Source organism: Simochromis diagramma, unplaced genomic scaffold (genome assembly GCF_900408965.1).
Source record: "Simochromis diagramma unplaced genomic scaffold, fSimDia1.1 OVJJ01000344.1, whole genome shotgun sequence".
In the NCBI taxonomy this organism is placed as follows: Eukaryota; Metazoa; Chordata; class Actinopteri; order Cichliformes; family Cichlidae; genus Simochromis; species Simochromis diagramma.
Window position 1 is genome coordinate 8,569,459 of NW_024387375.1, and position 17,607 is coordinate 8,587,065.

General features: G+C 41.7%; 1 protein-coding gene and 1 long non-coding RNA gene across 2 annotated transcripts in view; one reads left to right on the top strand and one right to left on the bottom strand.

Moving 5' to 3' along the window:
• The window catches only part of aipl1 (aryl hydrocarbon receptor interacting protein-like 1), a 43,489-nt gene extending 26,524 nt beyond the window's left edge, over positions 1-16,965 (bottom strand). Inside the window, exon 1 of the mRNA XM_040008733.1 lies at positions 16,387-16,965. The gene's annotated coding sequence lies outside the window, so the exon portion shown is untranslated. The remainder of the gene's footprint in view (positions 1-16,386) is intronic.
• On the top strand, positions 10,555-11,728 carry LOC120719507. Its single transcript, XR_005692709.1, has 2 exons — positions 10,555-11,076; positions 11,115-11,728. It is a non-coding gene; the product is annotated as an uncharacterized LOC120719507 (long non-coding RNA).
• Positions 16,966-17,607: the final 642 nt, after the last annotated feature.

Consider the following 17,607-nt stretch of genomic DNA (forward strand, 5'->3'; position numbering starts at 1 on the left):
GTGATTATCTGTACAGTGAAGGAGGCATGTTAGTGCTAAGAGTTGAAAATATGTGAAAATGATTTGGCTCTGTAACGTGTTTTACAGCATCATGGACAGGTTTTGTGAGTTATGCAATGAATGACAGTCAGGTTCTGGTTGAGTTTTTCAGTCAGGGCTGGTGCTGTTCCTCTCCATCAGTCCATCACAGATGCTGCACCATCAGCTGCAAAGCCAGCAAAGCGTGTGTGGATCATTTCTTCAGAGACACCCTTACAGCAAGGCTTTTTAACTGTATGGTGTGAGGCAAAGACCCAGTCTATTATTCCAATTTAGTTTCACACTGCAGAAAAAACCAAGAGATTCATGGATTTACGCACATGGCATAGGAACAGCATCTTCACTGAAGCAGTGATGGCTGGGATGTGACAGTAAATAATGTTTTGTAATCTTCTACACATTGTATTTGTGTGAGCTGTTTCAGGTTTACATGGAGGAAGAGTTTGCAATGTAGCCCCTTTCACTAGATAAATCAGGCTCCACCTGAGTCTAAGTTCTCAAGACCAGGAGGTTGCCAGGAGGACACGGTCAGTTTCTAGGCCTTAATGACTGAGGCCTAAGGAGCAAAATTCACTGGTTATACAGCAAAACTGTCATGGCCGAGCAGCTAGTGCATAGTGTGAACTGAAAAGCAAACGCTCGAGGCAAGAAAGGACTTAACTTAAAGCAAGTAATTTATTTGAGGCTAATAAAAACATACAAAACAAAGGGCAGAAGGGAACTAAGACAGAGCTAACAATAAATTAAACTGGGAAAATAAAAACTAAACGCAGAACTCAGACATGAAATACTTGAAAAGGAAAAATCTGAACATAAATACCTGGTCCATGGCACAAGATGAGCACAAACCTAGGAAGGAACAAAGGGAAACTCACACAATATAAACACACGAGGGTGACTGGGGAGAGAGGAAACACATGGAAACACATCTGAGGCGAACAGACAAAAAGACACAGGGGAAGCAAAACCAAACACACTGAACTCGGGACGAGAGATTGTCAAAATAAAACAGGAAACATGCTAAGATGCAGACTAAGACACATGGCTTGACACGGGAGCCAGAAGAAAGAAACAGACATGGGGACAAACAGGAACGTGGGGACAGTTAAAAGGAGATGAGACGCGGAGGGAGACCAAACACAGACATGACTGAGGAAACATAGAATGAAACACAAGGACAGGACTATGACACACAGAAGGTGAGGGAGACATAAACACAGATGACACAACACACTCACGTAGTGTGTAACACAGGGGTAAGACAAGAGGAACCTCACAGCCAATAAACCGTAAACTCCATCTTCATATTCATCACAAAACAGAGAAATTAAAAGTATTAATAAACCATTTATCATTAATTCTGTTGCATTCCGTTTTGGGTTTAAACATAATTACCGTACATATAATATAAAACAAGAGTACAACTGATTAGCAGAACATCCCACATAACTCATAATAAAAATGTAAAAACGGAGGGTTAAGGCACTACATAATAAGACCTGTTCTCCAAAAAGTACAGGGTTTTTACGATCCAAGATGTAATTTTGTTTGTTTTTATGCTAAAATAACAAGCGATTACCCACTATTTAAAACTACTTACGTATAATTTGCGACTCGTTTCCTGTAAAATACCTGAAGTTACTTAAAATGTTTCTTTGTTCCTTTAAAAACTTGAATTATTAGCCCTTTATTCTGGTGTATTTAATTTAAGTATTTGTAAGTAAATATAATTACAATGTAATTACATGGTAAGATAAAATATATGAAAATGTAGTTTTAGATGGATTATGCCGTCAGTTGGAGGCCAGTAAAAAGATGTAATCAATAACATTAATTCTAGCTGTATTCAGTGGAGGTGTCGATTGAATAGATTGTGTGGTATCATCGATACTCAACTCACTGTGACATCAAATCAAGCCAGTGTTAATGCTATTAGTTTCATTTCTGCTCTTCTATATTATCAGTCAAAGTAAGCTAAGCTTGCTTTATGCTGTTGAAGTTAAGTGACAGTACTGTGGAGGAATCTGTGCAGGTGTGGACAAAAGAATGAAATCCAAACCAAATTATTGTTGATTTTAGCTCGTGCGCCAGCTGACTGAGCATTTTTCACCACTGTGAGACCACACTATGCTATATTGATAGTCAGTCCTCGGATACAGTAAATTGCTTGAGTAAGGGCTTGCTTTTACTGCTCATGGAGCAGCTCACACCTTAAGAAGATTATTGTTTATGTTCCCTCTGGCAGTATAATGTATGTCTACAGCAGGAAGTCTGCTAGCTAAGTCCATAAGCTTGGAGACGGGAACACTAATGTCCTGTGGTTCAGCTCCCAACATGTGAATCTGGCTCCCGGGCTTTGTGAGAGATAAAGTTAAAACAAAGCACTTACACAATATTAAAGTTTAATGTTAGAAATCTTAGTGAGAAGCTTGTAAGATACTTTTCAGGGAATTGTTAGACCCAGAACCTTAATGTCAATAATGGGTGTTAGTGGATGGTTTTTTTAACTACTACTTTTTGTGGTATTACTTGTCGACTTGAGCTTTGTTTTTTTATTGCCCTCAGATTTGTACTATTATGCATCCTTGAGAAAAACAAACAACAAGCAGAATTCCTTCATACGTTCTTTAATCAAACTGCAAAATGCTAAATGTCAGGGGCAGCAGTTTGCTCTATCTTCATCTGATTATGTTAAACTCCACGTTTGGGGTCCTTAACGCTGAGCTGCTCACTGACGAGCTGAATGTGGTATGTTAGATTTGCAAAGTATTTATTTACTTGAGTTTCTATTTTTTTTTGTTTATAATGATGGTGGACTGTCAAACTGAATTACCCACTGTGGAATAAATAAGGTTTTCTGAACCTGAACACAGATAAACACAAGACACACAAATTCTGCACTCAGGTTTCCTGCAGTGCACAAATTATACAACCTTAATTCACTTAGAACATAATGGCTTACATGCTGTAAATGACTATGAGCTAATAAAATAATATTATTGATGTTGTCCGCACTGATTCAGTTCTCTTTGGATGATGTTCTTCCATGTCTCTGTTTGCAGCAGCTGTCTGTTCATCTCTTTGTGCAATGCTTTTCTGCTTTCTCGACCTGCACAGCTGGCAAAACAGCTGGCTCAGGTACCAGGCCACCCAAGTCTTTTGACACAGCTAAGATTCATCTGAATTAGAAGGAGAGAGGAAGGAGGAGGATTCACACACGTACAAGTATCAAACCCGTACCAGATAGCATAAAGTCACACCCTGTATGGGTGAGGTGGATTCATCTTAGAGCAGCTGTTCCTCCATTACGTGATAACGCACTCAAAGGACAATTTCCCAGGCGTGGCTCAAGCGGTCGTTGACCTGAAAGAAACCTAGACAGCACGGAAGGTCAAGGTGTGGCTCTTATAGGCAGAGTTATGACGCAGGATAATGACAGTGTTACCTGAAGAGGATGTACAGAAGGGAGAGTGGAATAATCCCGTGTTAGTGTTTCCTGTGTTTGTGTCTGTCACTTAAGTGAAGGAGGATTGTGGGGGTGGTGGGGATGAAGAAAATGTCTGCCAAGAACAAGGACAAGAAGATAAGGAGATTGGGGCACAGACCGGGAAGAACAAGCCCGACTACTCTAAAGGTATTTGATAGAGATGAAGATGCACTTCAGACAGGCTGACGAATGAGTCTGGCCAGCTCGTGGTTCCATCTGTGGTGTTAACTAAGAGCTCGAGGAGTGAGAGAAGGCAGCACTGAGCATGTGTGCAAGGGAGAGCAAGCTCGGGCATCTGGTTCTGCTAAGGCCCCAGAACATTCCTTTCCTCTGTTCGACTCCGGCTGGCAGCTTTTAAAGGGACACATTTGGTCTTACATCCTGCTCTGGGCATTGCCCTTTCTCTTGTAGTTTGATTTATCGTTGCTGAAGGTCACAGGCAAGATGTCGGGCTGCCTGTTTAAATGTGGGTTCTTTTCTCGACACTTACGGCTGTTAGAGAGGAAACACTTAACAGCAGCAAACTTTAGCTGTCACACTTTTTTAATACATTTTAATACATTTTAGTGTTGGCAGTTTCCGTTTTCCTCTCACTAGCCTACTACAAACTAATTCTTTGTGGTAATCTTTGTTCTGTACTCACTGATATATTTGAACGCTAATCAATAAATCAATAAATTATTATTTTTTACTACAATATCAATACAAAGACATAAAGTAGGATGTGTAAATGCTTATTATACTCAAGCCTTCAGTCTTATTAGCATCAGCTGCTGAGCTTTTCACACAGGAGTTTGTTTAAACACTCAAAGTTAAACTGAAATAAGTGGAAGAAAATGACTCGTCTAAAATGTGTCTTTGGGCTGATGCAAGCCAGGAGAAACTTACAGCTGTGCCAATACTGTACAACAACTTTACAATAACATGTCATTAAAAAGAAACGCTGAGCTGCAGAGCCATCACGAAGACTAACCCTGAGTGACAGATGACTTCCATGATGCAATATTATTGTTACATGATACAGCAGGTGTCACGGTGTGAATCCAGTCACATGAACGTGCTGCATAAGTAACAGGATTTTCAGACCCTGAGTGACTATCCTGTTTTTTTTTAAATGTGTATGATGGTCAGAGCCTGGATTTTTAGTCTCGTTATCTTCATGTCACTCCTAGGAGGGGGGTGGAAGTGTCTTCGGTGCAGGGAATAGCCAACCACAACAGTTCTTCAGCTGGCAGCTTTAGCTGGTACATGAGGACATAAAGCTTGCCAGTGAAGAACTGCTGTAGGTCAGCCAGTGAGCACCTTATATCCAACATTCGGATACACAGCATAACCTGAAGGGAAATATATGCAGAGCATCAGTGAAGTCAGCTATAGTTCCTTCTGAAAGACATTTTAAGCCTTTGACTTGTCCTAAATTTTAAAAAAATAGCTAAAATAATTTCACTTATTGTCAATCTTCTGCCAACTTAGAGAAAATAAGGCTAACAGTATGAAATACCTCTCAGTCAACCAGATGCAATAATGACTTTGTTTTTAGAGGGTTTTTTTTAGGTGCCTGCATCTAGTAACCTCTATTTGTACTCCATCTTAAGGCCCATCCACGCTGGCTCTAGCTTTCAGTCGTGGTGGTTGCTGCTTGGCACACCACCACACAACTGCTTCTTTCTGTGCTGGCTTCAAGAGGATCTTGTGGGAGAAAGGTGAAGAGGTAGAGAGAAAGATGCCAGAGAGAAAGAAGGAGAAATAGAAAAAGAGCATGTTTTCTTTGTTTTTTGGTGAATATTGCGGTGCGGTGAGTTAAAATGTCCATGCGCACGTAAACGACAGCGCTGTGTGTGTAAGTGCCCGAAGCTATCCTGCATCAGGAGTACCAGCCTACTGTTTTAGCCTTCTCTCTGCTTTTTGCTATAATTGAGTACAGAAGTCTTTGCTAGCTAGATAGCTCGGCCTCTGGTTACAGCCTGGAACTCCTGATAGAAAACAGCTCTCGTCCTGTGGGGCAGTTCAGTTTACAGCAGCCGTACAGGGCTGAGTGAAGGAATTTTTCCTCGCAGTTCAGGCAATTCTACTCCCCTGGGTGTGTGACTGCTTCACCAACATATCAAGTATGTTGTTATTTCACCTTAAGATCTCCCCACAAATTTTCATCCAAAAACCTGAGTTTAGGATTGAATGAATTGACTGCACAGCGCCGATTTGAACCGGCCTTTTCCCCCCCATTTATTTGTTTTTGCTATGAAGTAATTTTTTTAAAGTTAAACTTTATTGAGTGTTAGAGATTTAAAGTGACAGGAAAACCATTTATGGGATGTTCCCCTTTAAACATCCACATTCAGCTGGCGACTGTGTAATACTTAGGAGTAGCCCAGGATTTGTCTTGCCTGGCTTCCATTCAGCTGGCCTGACTTCAACTATTGCAGTCAGACAGTCTGAAAAGCCTTTCCCTAGCAGCATATTCTTTCACAGTTCAAGGACAGGACTTTGGGCAAACTAGCCCTCAGCGGCACTGCGAACCCAGCAACCCCTAGAAACTCAGCGAACCCCACGCTGCTCTGAGCAACACTGGAAAGCTCTGGACTTCACACACAAAACACACACACTCACTCCGTGTGACCAGATTGTCCTCTTCCACCGAGACTAGATCGAGAGAGAATTCTGAATCTGCTGTGGGCCTTGAACTTGCACTAAATCCAGAGGGATCCATTGTGAGTACGTAATATTGGAGATGAGATCCAGGGCAAAAGCTTCCTCTTTTGTACTCAGTGAGCATATTTACAAAAAGGCACCTGATGCCACCACTGGACTTTGTTAACAGTGAGAAGATTAGTTTCTCCTGGTGTCCTATGGAGTGTGTTTGAACTGGTAAGAAGATTAGAGTTTTACGCAAGGACGGACGGAGATGTAAACAGATGAAATAATGAAAACAGGATGGAGAAAAGATGGCAGCAAATGGCGACAAGGTCAGAGATCATCGCTGCTACAAGAAATCAGACTGGTGACCATGCAGTAACCCTGATGTGACACAGAATGAAACAAGTCTCCCTCTGGCAATATACTAGGCTTTAGCAGCTTGTCAGTTCAGATATAAGCATAATGTGCAAAGGATTAAGTGCAAAAGAAGCATATATGGCAATAATACTTTTTTTTCCAGAATTGTAGCATTTGCTTTAAATGCACCACTTTAGTGGGGAAGATGAAGAGCACTGTTTAATATTTCTACCTGTGAAACATACAGGAAAGAAAGAAGTCTGGAAGAAGAAAATAAGTGCAAAAAAAGAAAGAGAAGAAAAAAATCCTCATTATTTATCAATTGCATGCAATAAAAAATGAAGTTGAGCCTGTTGTGACAGAGAGCTGGAGTTTCTTTGTTCTTCGTGTAGTTTTCAAACCGCATTATTTCTCGGCTGTGTTTTTTTTCCCTCTACTCATGAAATGCTAAGTATGCGCACTACACGTGCAAGCAGAGGCCATCCCGTACACCAGAGTGGAGAACACAGTGTACCAGAGGGCTGATTTATTACCCAGAGCTGACGATTCCCAGGACAATTACGGCAAGCCTAAGCAACAGGGTGAAAATGGCTCCTCGGAGTGTGTAGGAAGAAACAAGCAAATACACACAAGTGGCACACAGCGCATGTGTGCACGAGTGATAGAAGCAGTGAGTTGGCAGTGAGCTAGTGATAGCTTAAACTTCTGAGATCAAGACCCATTGTCCCCAAATCGTGACATTACTCTGAGGTTGACGTGCGCAGCGAACCAGCCCATGTGTTTTTGGTTATTCCTGAGGCAGCAGAGACATGGACAGACTAAATACCTGTTAGGTTAAAAATGCAAACAAAACCATGGAGAACACAAACTCGGCAAAAAGGGTATTTAGTAGTGATGGCACGATTGTTAACTTTGCCTTAGAGCAAATATGAAGCTGTCCAGAGGCTCGACAAAAGTAACACATTAACCAACGCGCTTTAATTGCAAAGTCACTGTAAAAACGTTTAAAAATAACTCACAGCCGACTGCCAAGTAGACATCCTCTTACAAAAGTGACCTGATATTAAAGGGTGCGCTCACCCTCGTTTGTTTCCAGGACAATCCCACTTATTTGGATTTGGCTGTGGGTATGGTTTGGGCTATAATGGTCTTTTTTGGTAAATTGGAATGCTATCTAATTGCGGAAGTATGACTAAGAGGAAAGAGACTAGATTCAATCTATGAAAGCAAGCCAACAACAACATATCCCAGAAGGCAATACGGGATGATGATACTGCCAAGACCAAAGAATGGGAAGCCCCATGAATCATTCCAGAAATGCCATTTCTTATCCAAAATGAATTGCAAAAAATGAATCCAGCCCATATTGTGGTATTTGAACAGTTTTACTGTCAGGGGTACGAGTGGGAATTGATGCTAAATGTTTCTCCTGCAAGACGAAACAGAAAAAAGCTAAAACGAGGATACAAAAAACCACCACACAAGCATTTAAGGCAGACTTTGTGTCCAATGTAGGTGGAAGCCTAATGCTACAGCTAAGTATACCATGAAGGCTTTCTTTATATGAAGCAAGAGAATCTTATACAGGTGCTTCCTGTGCTGAGGATATGAGCAGCTGTGCAACAGATTCTGGCAAGCCTCTTATCTGTCCTCCAAAAGCATCAACTATATCCATTTTACAAGCAGGATCAAGCCCTCGTCTTTTTTGGTATCGTAGTCATCTAAAATATTTTCTGTTGAAAGCCGCAGTCCTGGCAGAAACCCTAATGCTAGTTTTATTACAGCAAACTCACGGCACACCCCAGAACAATTAGTTCATTGCCAGTATAACAATTGCACACATTCAAGTCCAGTTTTTTTCCTCTCCAAATAACAATGTAATACTTGAAAAAAAAAGTCACAATACTGCTTGTGCTCTTTATTACAGGGAGCCAGTCCTCTACAATTAACCATAGTTTTGAGAGGAATGCTCTGCAGGTTGCTTTGAAAGAAGAAGTTACCATTTCTACTGCAGCAAACATTGGAAATGTCAGCGTAGGCCACAAAAATGATCTGAAACATGTGTTTACTGGTATCTGTTGAAGAATTTCCTCATAATCTATCATATAAATAACAGCAGAGGTAATGCACAGTCTGGCATTTCTCAATCAGGCCACCTTGAGCTCATTCTTGTAAGATACAGTCAGTCACACGTACTACACCCAGGCATTCAAACACGTCCATGTTTGTAACCGTCATCTGAGAGTTTAAAATGTGCATTTAAGGTAATAGGCCAACCCATTAGGAACAAAAGGTGTTCGAAGATATTTTGCATTCCCCAGTGTGCACGCTAACATCCTATACGTGCACACGCCGATGGCCTATTGTATCACTGTCACGGTTTGGACTGGTCTGCACTCGATCATATGTGCACCCCCACCTCCCTTAATCCTTCTCTGAAGGCCATGACAAATTGCTTTCAAGTGAATAGTGGATCAATATATTTGCCAGTGCTTTCCTCCTACAGCTCTGAATTGGATTAGTGAAGGGGGAAAGAATTTCAAAAGCCATGAACAAGCACGCACATACACAAATCCCACTGAAGCGTAATTCCGGAAGAGATGCAAGCTAACACTAGCGCCCTGTCGGAAAAGGTTTCTCCTTCGCGCTCCTGGGTTATCAAAATCACCACGAAAGACTGGAATCTTCTTTGGTGAGTACAGGAGGAGGATAACTTATATGTATAATGCATTTTAGTAAGTAAACAAATACATGCATGAGGCTAGGTGGGTGAGGGTGTGGTGGGATCCATGGAAGTGTAACCAGCTTGTACTCACCCTATGTGCAGAAACACACAGACTTTAAATTATGAGATGCAACTAGATACTGCAGTGTGAGAGTGAATTGCATGTGCATGTGGATCTATATTGTGTAATCACTCTTTGTGCCCACGGCTGATGTTTATCTGAATATGAATTAATGATTCAAAATGAAACCAGTTACAGCTGTGGGTGGAGGAACACCTTCCGCTGGTAGAAAACAGCCCCATAAAAGGTTAACATGTTCCTCATAGGTTCTATCTGGTTCAGCTGCATAGCATTAACAGTATGTCCCGTGAAACAATAGGTGTAACACGCACAAGCACGCACACACACACACACACACTAAAAGGACCAAAAAGACCCCACAGATTCAACAACCTGACAGAAATTATACCACAGTTATTATCCACGTGGCTGTAAAAATTTGCCACCCTCATTCATCCAGTGAGCACAGCTTGGAAATGCGCTGACTTCCTCCAAACAGAGTATGGTATTTATTTAAGGAAGAGGTGATGTCAACTGACAGGAAGTCCGCAGGTGGGAAAGAGGAAGAGGAAGCAGCCCTTCCAGTGAAGTCCCGCTGTGTGTCTTACAGGATTTAATGGAGAGCATCTGGAGCCAGGAATGCATGTGAACACGGCAGTCTGCGAGCAAGAACAGAGGTATGCGTCACAGAATATATACACAGAATATGGCGTCTCTACCGTGCGCGGAGAGACGGTGATGCAGCGTGACTTCAAATCTGTGTGCGCACATCTGATGCAAGATCCCTGTGAAGGACACCGAGGGTCAAATCGAATCACCCTTTGGGGAAAAAAAGTAAATAAATAAAAAAAGAAATAGAACGGGAGACACAGAGTTGAGTGAAAGATCCTCACACAGTGAGACAGAAACAGAGGGGTGGAAGTCGGGGTGTGAACACTGGGCAAAGACAGCCAACATAAAGAAAAGATTTGTGTGCTTCCTCTGGCTGTCATCTCGCTTCCTACAACTGGGACGAAGTATGTCAAAGACTACATTGTTTCTCCCTATGTTTCGGTTTGTGCCCATCCTTTACTCTGTAGTCCCCATGAATTCACCCCTTCTCTGTGTCTCTCTCCGTATATACATATATATATCCCTTATCACCCTCCCCCTCTAACTAGCAGTTTAGTTAGCGTGCTGAAAGACAGAAAATGCCTGTCGGGTAAATGAATAAGAAGTGGCAGCTGCCCATGGGCGGTGTGAATCCAGAGAATCTCCTCAGTATCATCGCTTCATCCCAACCATCCTCTCTAAAGAGGAGCAGAAAAGGGTTCGGAAGACTGAAATATGCCATATAACATCTCGGTAACGATTCTGTGAGATTTACTTTGACAAGCAGACACACTCTGCAGCTTACAAAAATGTCACGTTAAATGGTCAGACCTGTGACCCTGCACTCTTGAACCTGCGAGACTTACCGGTGTTATAATACTAGGTTGCTATGCAAGGTGATTGCTTCATCCTTCAAGCTAAAACTTTGCATCACAAGATATTTATAACTTGCATCAAGTTAATAAGGAAGCTACACAGCAGGGGTGACCCGATGGCTCAGGGGGATAGGGTTTAAACTACATGGGCAAAAATGCTGTGAGCAGGAGGGACCCTTTTTTTTTTACGTTTCATATTTCAAGATCACTTCTTCAGCAGCTTTACAATAAAGGCAGAAATAATCTATTAAGAAGATAAAAGAAGATGAAAAGCTGAAGTTGTAAAAGGCACCAAACATGGAGATTGGTGGGTTGAACACAAATAAGGAAAAGAAGGAAAGAAAGTTCTGGTATTAGTATTTACACATGATTATACTCTGAAACATGAAGTAGCCTGAAAAAGGAAATCATTATTTAAATATAGAGCGACAGTAGCTTTAATTTGGAGAACTGTTTATGGTAACCTTTTGGGTGTAAGTCTGATATTCTTTCTGTTCTGGGCTTCTGACTTGCCACCTAAGGTTTCCAAGTTTTGTGCACGTTCACATTTGCCGTAGTTAGCTGTAAGATCGGTTCACAGAATTAAAAATGAACTGGGTTACATTTAATTGTCATGTGTTTTTAAAAAAATGCTGCTCGGAGCTTTTCTTTTTCAGGAGAACATCCTCCTACCATCATCACAGCCTCCAGTTGTCACAGATTCATAAACTAAATGAATTGCTGTGTACCGTCACACACAGCAGCACTTTAGTAACTTTTGAGGCTCATTGTCTTACTGATTGGCAATGACTTCTTGTTATCATTTACTTGCAGATATTTCCCAAGACAGGCCGGGTGGTTTAATTCAGAACTGCTGGGTGCTGCGTTGACTTAACCGCCGCTAGCAGTAGCCATGCCAACAAGCTGCATTGCTTACAGCCTGTCGTTAATTTGTTAATTCTCATAAGGAACGAGTGGCGTTAATGTCGTGATTTTTTTTACGTTAGCTCACATGGTTTCTAATGTGCTGATGTGCAACAGGGTTATTAAAGGAGTATTAAGGAAAAGCCATTTACGTGGACACTTCTCTATTCAGTCATTTATACATTTTAAAAAGTCACAGGGTCAATTTGATTGGCCACTCATGTGATGATAGCTTGACCTTTAACCCTACAGCTCGCATTTGTGCAGAGATGAAAATGTACTAACGGTCTAATGTTTTGTCTTGAGCTACAGATTAGTGCAACAAAGGGTTTTAGTACTAATGTTGTACAAGGTAGATGTCATAAGGAAAACTCTAAGTCCTGATATCATACCTTTAATATTTCATTAGATGAAAATAGATAAAACCATTAGATTAAAGCCATTTAACTACTAGCTCATCACACTCTATCAAGCAGGGTGTGTGTGCATATGTGTGACAGTGTGTGTGTGTGTTTGAGAGAGAGAGAGGGGGCATGACCGGGGTGTGCCAGACTCAAAAAAATGAGAATGTTTGTATAAGTGTGTGTATCTGTGTGTGAGTGTGTTTCCTGCCATTCTGGCCCCAGCTGTACCCAAATAGCCTAAGAGCACAGTGTGCTAAGCTAACAGAGACTAGAAAGCAGCATTCACCCTGGGTTAGTGAGCTGGAAGATCACGGTGCTCTGACACCACAGAAAGAAGGAACTACAGCTCTGAACCTGCATGATAACACCCATCCACGTTTCATTTGCAAGAGTCACCCATCCCCTATTGCTCTGTACAGGTGTTTACTACAGACATTAGACATGACATTAGTATTCAGCAGCTTTAAGTCTTAAATGAGGCCTCTACTAATGGGGTAGGCTGCCTCGCTAGACTGTAATTACTGACACATTTACTCAAAAACGACCATTTAGTTTCAGGCTGGTTGGTTTTTATCCAAGTTACATGCATCATGGCATTTTGAGGCATTTAATAAGCAGGACACTGTTACGTTTCCAGCTCCCTGACTCTCCTATCAATTCTTCCTCCTGTCTACATTTCAAATGAAAAAGAGCAAAAATTGACAAGTTACAAGTTCCTTACAGCGTTTTCTTTAATCCCCACAAACAAGACAGCACGCATGGGCTGTGACTGAGACGCAAAGAAGTGATTAGATTTCTAAATATAGTCACACTCTATACATAAATAAAATCTATATTCATTAATTATCTGTCGATAACTGTGTTATTAGGCAAAGCAAAATTGCCAAAAGAGCCATTTACATATCCAAAAACTTGAGATGGTTTTGTTTGACCAAAATGCAAAATTTGAGAAATAAACTAAAATGGCAAAAAATAAATAATGACCTTTAGAAATGGTTTGTTCCTAGTTAGTTTTCTTCTTTTTTTTTTTCAACCACAGCAAGTAGACTCATTTTAAAATGCATTGCGGTGCCATCTTATACACACCAATTTTTTTTTATTGAATGTGATTTAAAGTAACCTTTTGTCTAATAAATAACATGCAGCACATTTTTCCTGAAGCTTTTCTTCTACGCATCCTTCACCTCTCGTCTTCTATCTACTGAGCTTCAGTTTCTATCGTGCTTTCCTTGCTCCTTCCTCATTTTCTACCTCCTTATCCTGCTGCGCTCCCACAGCGTCTTTAGGTTGGTCAGTTCAGCGAGGCCGAGTTACATTCTTGGGATGCCTCTTACATATGGTTCACATTCCAGCCGGTCTGCTGAGAGGCCCACTGCTCCTCATTGCTGGCCCTGCGTAGACGGGCCCAAAGCTAGGCATGCTACTGCGTTTCTTCAACCTAAAATAATCTCAACCCAGCTTTAGGTTAGCCTAGCCTATGCTAGCATGAGGGTGGAATTTATTAAGCCTCTTCAATCAAAATATGAGATATATACGGGCCAACCCAAGCGCACACTGGTGTTTCGTTTAGCTCTCTGCACAAAGGCGGCTGTAGTTTCTTTTACAGTTTATCTAATCCCTCGGGCTACTACATCCGCCTCTATGTGTGCTAAAGCTATATAGCACAATGGTCATATTCTTTAATTAGGTCACCTACAGAAAAGAGTGACAAACTGAATCTAGAAACCATTTATGCAAGAATTCCCTATGTGAAGAAACACACACACATCATGGATGAGCATCCATCTTAAGCTTAAAAAGATTGAGCTTAGTATTTCTAACTTACTAGGTGACCTAAAGTAAGTTTGCATATTTCTGCACACACAGACAAAACTAACAGTTTTATGAATTTTGTAGAGATCCAGGGAGCAGGTACTTGTGTTTGTGTCGTACATGTAAGTCTAGGCCCCATCAGGTAAACCACACACCGAAGAGCAGTGGACATCTCTCCATATGAGGCAGTTAAAATATTATTCTGGGACATGTTTGGAATACTGGTAAAGCTGCATCATCAACTACTCTATGCCAGACTTCAGCATGCTGCATACACCCACACATCCTGGTGCAGTGCATGTGTGCACATGCAATCAGAGAAAGAGAGTGCATCTGTCCTTCAATCAGACCATACATACCCGCACCTACGTACAGCATGGCAACACCTGTTCTCTTAAATATCCCGAGACACTCACTCTTTCAACCCACTTACAATTTCTACACTTGTTACCCTCTTAAAATTGCATATGCGACATTTACCATAAGGTCTGTCATAAATTACTCTGAGCTAGTCACAGTTAGCCCGCTGAGGTTGTCTGGGCGTGGCCATAAAAATGCGCAACCTTACTGCAGCTACCACAAGTCCAACGCAGATCCTCCCCTCTTTGATCGGCCTTCAGCGACAAAAAAAGTCAGACCTGCCCAGTTACACAAGTCACTTGACGGGCCGGTCACTCATAAGTAAGCAGAGGACGAGTGACTCATCAAATAACATTTTTATTATTCGTTTTCGCGTCAAGAACGCGGGTGATGCAAAGCGTTTATAGATCTGTCTGTGGGCATTTTGGAAAGTAAAGGCCTGCTTGCCAGGCAAACCCCTCCCAGTTTACTAAACCACAAGCATACACACAGTTTCATAAAATATGACAAATATGCAAAGATAAATGCTTTCATATGCGCCCAAAATACTGACTTTCACATTGACCTATCATTTGACTCTAGATTAAAGATCGCAAAAAAAAAAAAAAAAAAAAAAAATTACTGGCACACACATCAGATCCTGTCTGTCTCCCTGTTACGTGTCGTTTCTGAGGAGTGGAGTAACAGACGTCATGGCTGGACGGCTGTATTAATCAAATCTAGGAAATAATGACTGTGCTGGCTAACCACTAAGGCACACAGACATAGGTAAATCCAAAGCAGCTAAACGATCAGAGCTCAGACAAAGCAAACATTCATACAGGATGGCAAAGGGGAGAAAAGGGAGAAAGAGGGCAGAAAAAACAAGGTTGTCATCGAAACAACAGTTTAATTCTTCACAAATATTCCCCAAAATGATTATTAACTGACTGCAGAGCCTATCAGGTAAGCTACTTCATGTGAACTTCGAGTCTGGGCCATACTTTATGCAGTCTCCTGACTTCAGTGTGACTCTTCTAACAATAACAACATTTTCACATCCTTTTTGGGTACTAATGTTAAAAACACTCACAATGAGTCATTGTAACTCAGGTCATTGAGGCCTTGTAAATACATTATCACGCTCCTATATGTGAAACTAGTTCCAGCACGGCACTTCCTTCCCAGAGTGTGGGTGGGACATGCACTGGAACTATTACAGTAAGTAAAATTTTGCCCCAAGTCTTGGCATTCAAATGGTTGCGTCCTCAAATCAAGATGTGTCCAGTGGCACTGGACTCTGGCCCTGCCTGCAGCTTCATGTATAATTCACTGTTCATAGGCAAAGGGAGGATAGTTACAGCAGGACTGGCTACTCCTGGGGAAAAGACAGGCTGACGCAACTAACAAGCATTTCCAGAGCATCTCCACCCTGATAAAAACATTTTCTCTAAGACACAGTATATAACTGGATGAATAACATTCTTATAATATGTAATTCGACTAGATGAGGTTGTCAGCATTGGAGCAGGCTGTTGTAGTATAAACAGCGAAAAAAAAAAAAAGGCAAGCCATCTGCCATCAGAAGTGGCCGTGATTTGCACGAGGTCAAGTGATGCATCGGGAGTTCTAAGCCTCGCAAAGATCAGGGACGACGAGGTCTGAGCTGTCGCGTAGCCGGCACAGATTGGATGCAGGTGGAAAAAGCCACTGGCTCATGGATTACAGCTCAGTACCCAGTCTTTATCAAATTATAACCAGACACCACAGTTTTCCACTGAAGAATATGAGGTTTGAAAGGACAGCTCTTTAACCACGCTGCCATCCTGAATGCTCAAATGTTTGAGATTAGATTAACCAAAAGTAGGACTGTGAAGACAGCCTTTAAGATTACATAATCCCTGCCACTAGAATTCTTTGAAAATGGAGGTCAGAGTACAGAGAATGGCTAAACTTGCAACAGGTTGATGGTCACAGGTTGAGAGTCAGAGATGCCAGGAAAAAAAGGGAAGCGAGCAACAAGAAAGAAGGAAAGAAAGAAAAAAGTCTTGACAGATAAAAACCTCCTTACGCCCAGACATGTCACAATGGATAGGCTACATGACTTCATGACAAACTCGAGAATTCCACAGGTTGACTCTCAAACAGTCCAGTCTTACCTCAATTTATTAAAACCTCTGGACAATCCTGGAAGAAGAACCAACCGTGATGTTCAAAAAGTCGATTTAAAACAAGAAGATCTACCGTGGACACCTGGAGATACTGAAGAGGGGGGAAAACAGCATAATACAAGCTTGAACGGGGAAATGAATGACGCTCAGGGAAGGAGGGAGGGAGAGAGAGGTGGTGGTGGTGGTGGTGGGGTTACTCTTCACATCCATGTTGAGCTGCAAAGGGTGGGGCCTTGAGGAATTCACTCTTTCCCCTGGACTTAAAGCTTATCTTAATTAGACTACACGGGGTCAGACTGCCTGTGCACTCAATTACGATCGCGTTATTGTGATATAAACGCATTATAATACCGAAGAATGACTCCTCGGTTGTCTTTGACAAGTCAAACAGACTACTGTAACATAAAGAGCAACTCGTATATTTCATCTCCTCTCCAGCAGTAGATCTGTCTATCCAGCGGGCAAACGTCAGGCTTGGCAAAGACACACCCGCTCCATCGCAGTCTATCCTTGGGCTGTGTCACGAACAACTACAGTATATATATATATATATATATATATATATATATATATATATATATATATATATATATATATATGTAAACAGGCGTCACCAACCGAGAAACCACCTTCAGTGGCTTGAAATTACGTGGTTACGTGTCTTCATTTCCTACTGACAAGACAATAAAACCCGATGAAATGCCTTTAATGGTTGTAGCCTCTAAATGTCACCTCCGCCTGAAAAAAAAAGTTTGCAAAAAACGTATCTGACAGTCGCACTTACTTTAGTTCAGCTCAATCCTCTGGTTCCGCCGAGGTGCGCGTCAATGTGGCGGTAATGTGACAAATATGCGCAATTTGCGCCGTGCTTGGGGGAGATTTGAGGATTATTAGACTCTGTTCGGACTGTTCCCTCACCCCCTCCTCGCCCTTCCACCTCATCCTCCTCCCCACACGCCCAGTTCGCCTGTGGCATTTAGCGGGGCTGGCTACTGTAAAGTTGCCACGTCCGTTACGTTTCTCAGACTTATGAAACCAGAACGACCCGCTAGGAAAAAAAACCCCAAACCCTCCAAAAAACCTCCTTAACTGCGCAACGGTCTCAAATCAATCGCGGCCACCGTGGGAGATTTAAGCGAAAAGGTGCGCAAATCAAATGGCATTACATTTGTTATGTAATATAATCCTTAATGAAAACGACTGGTAGAT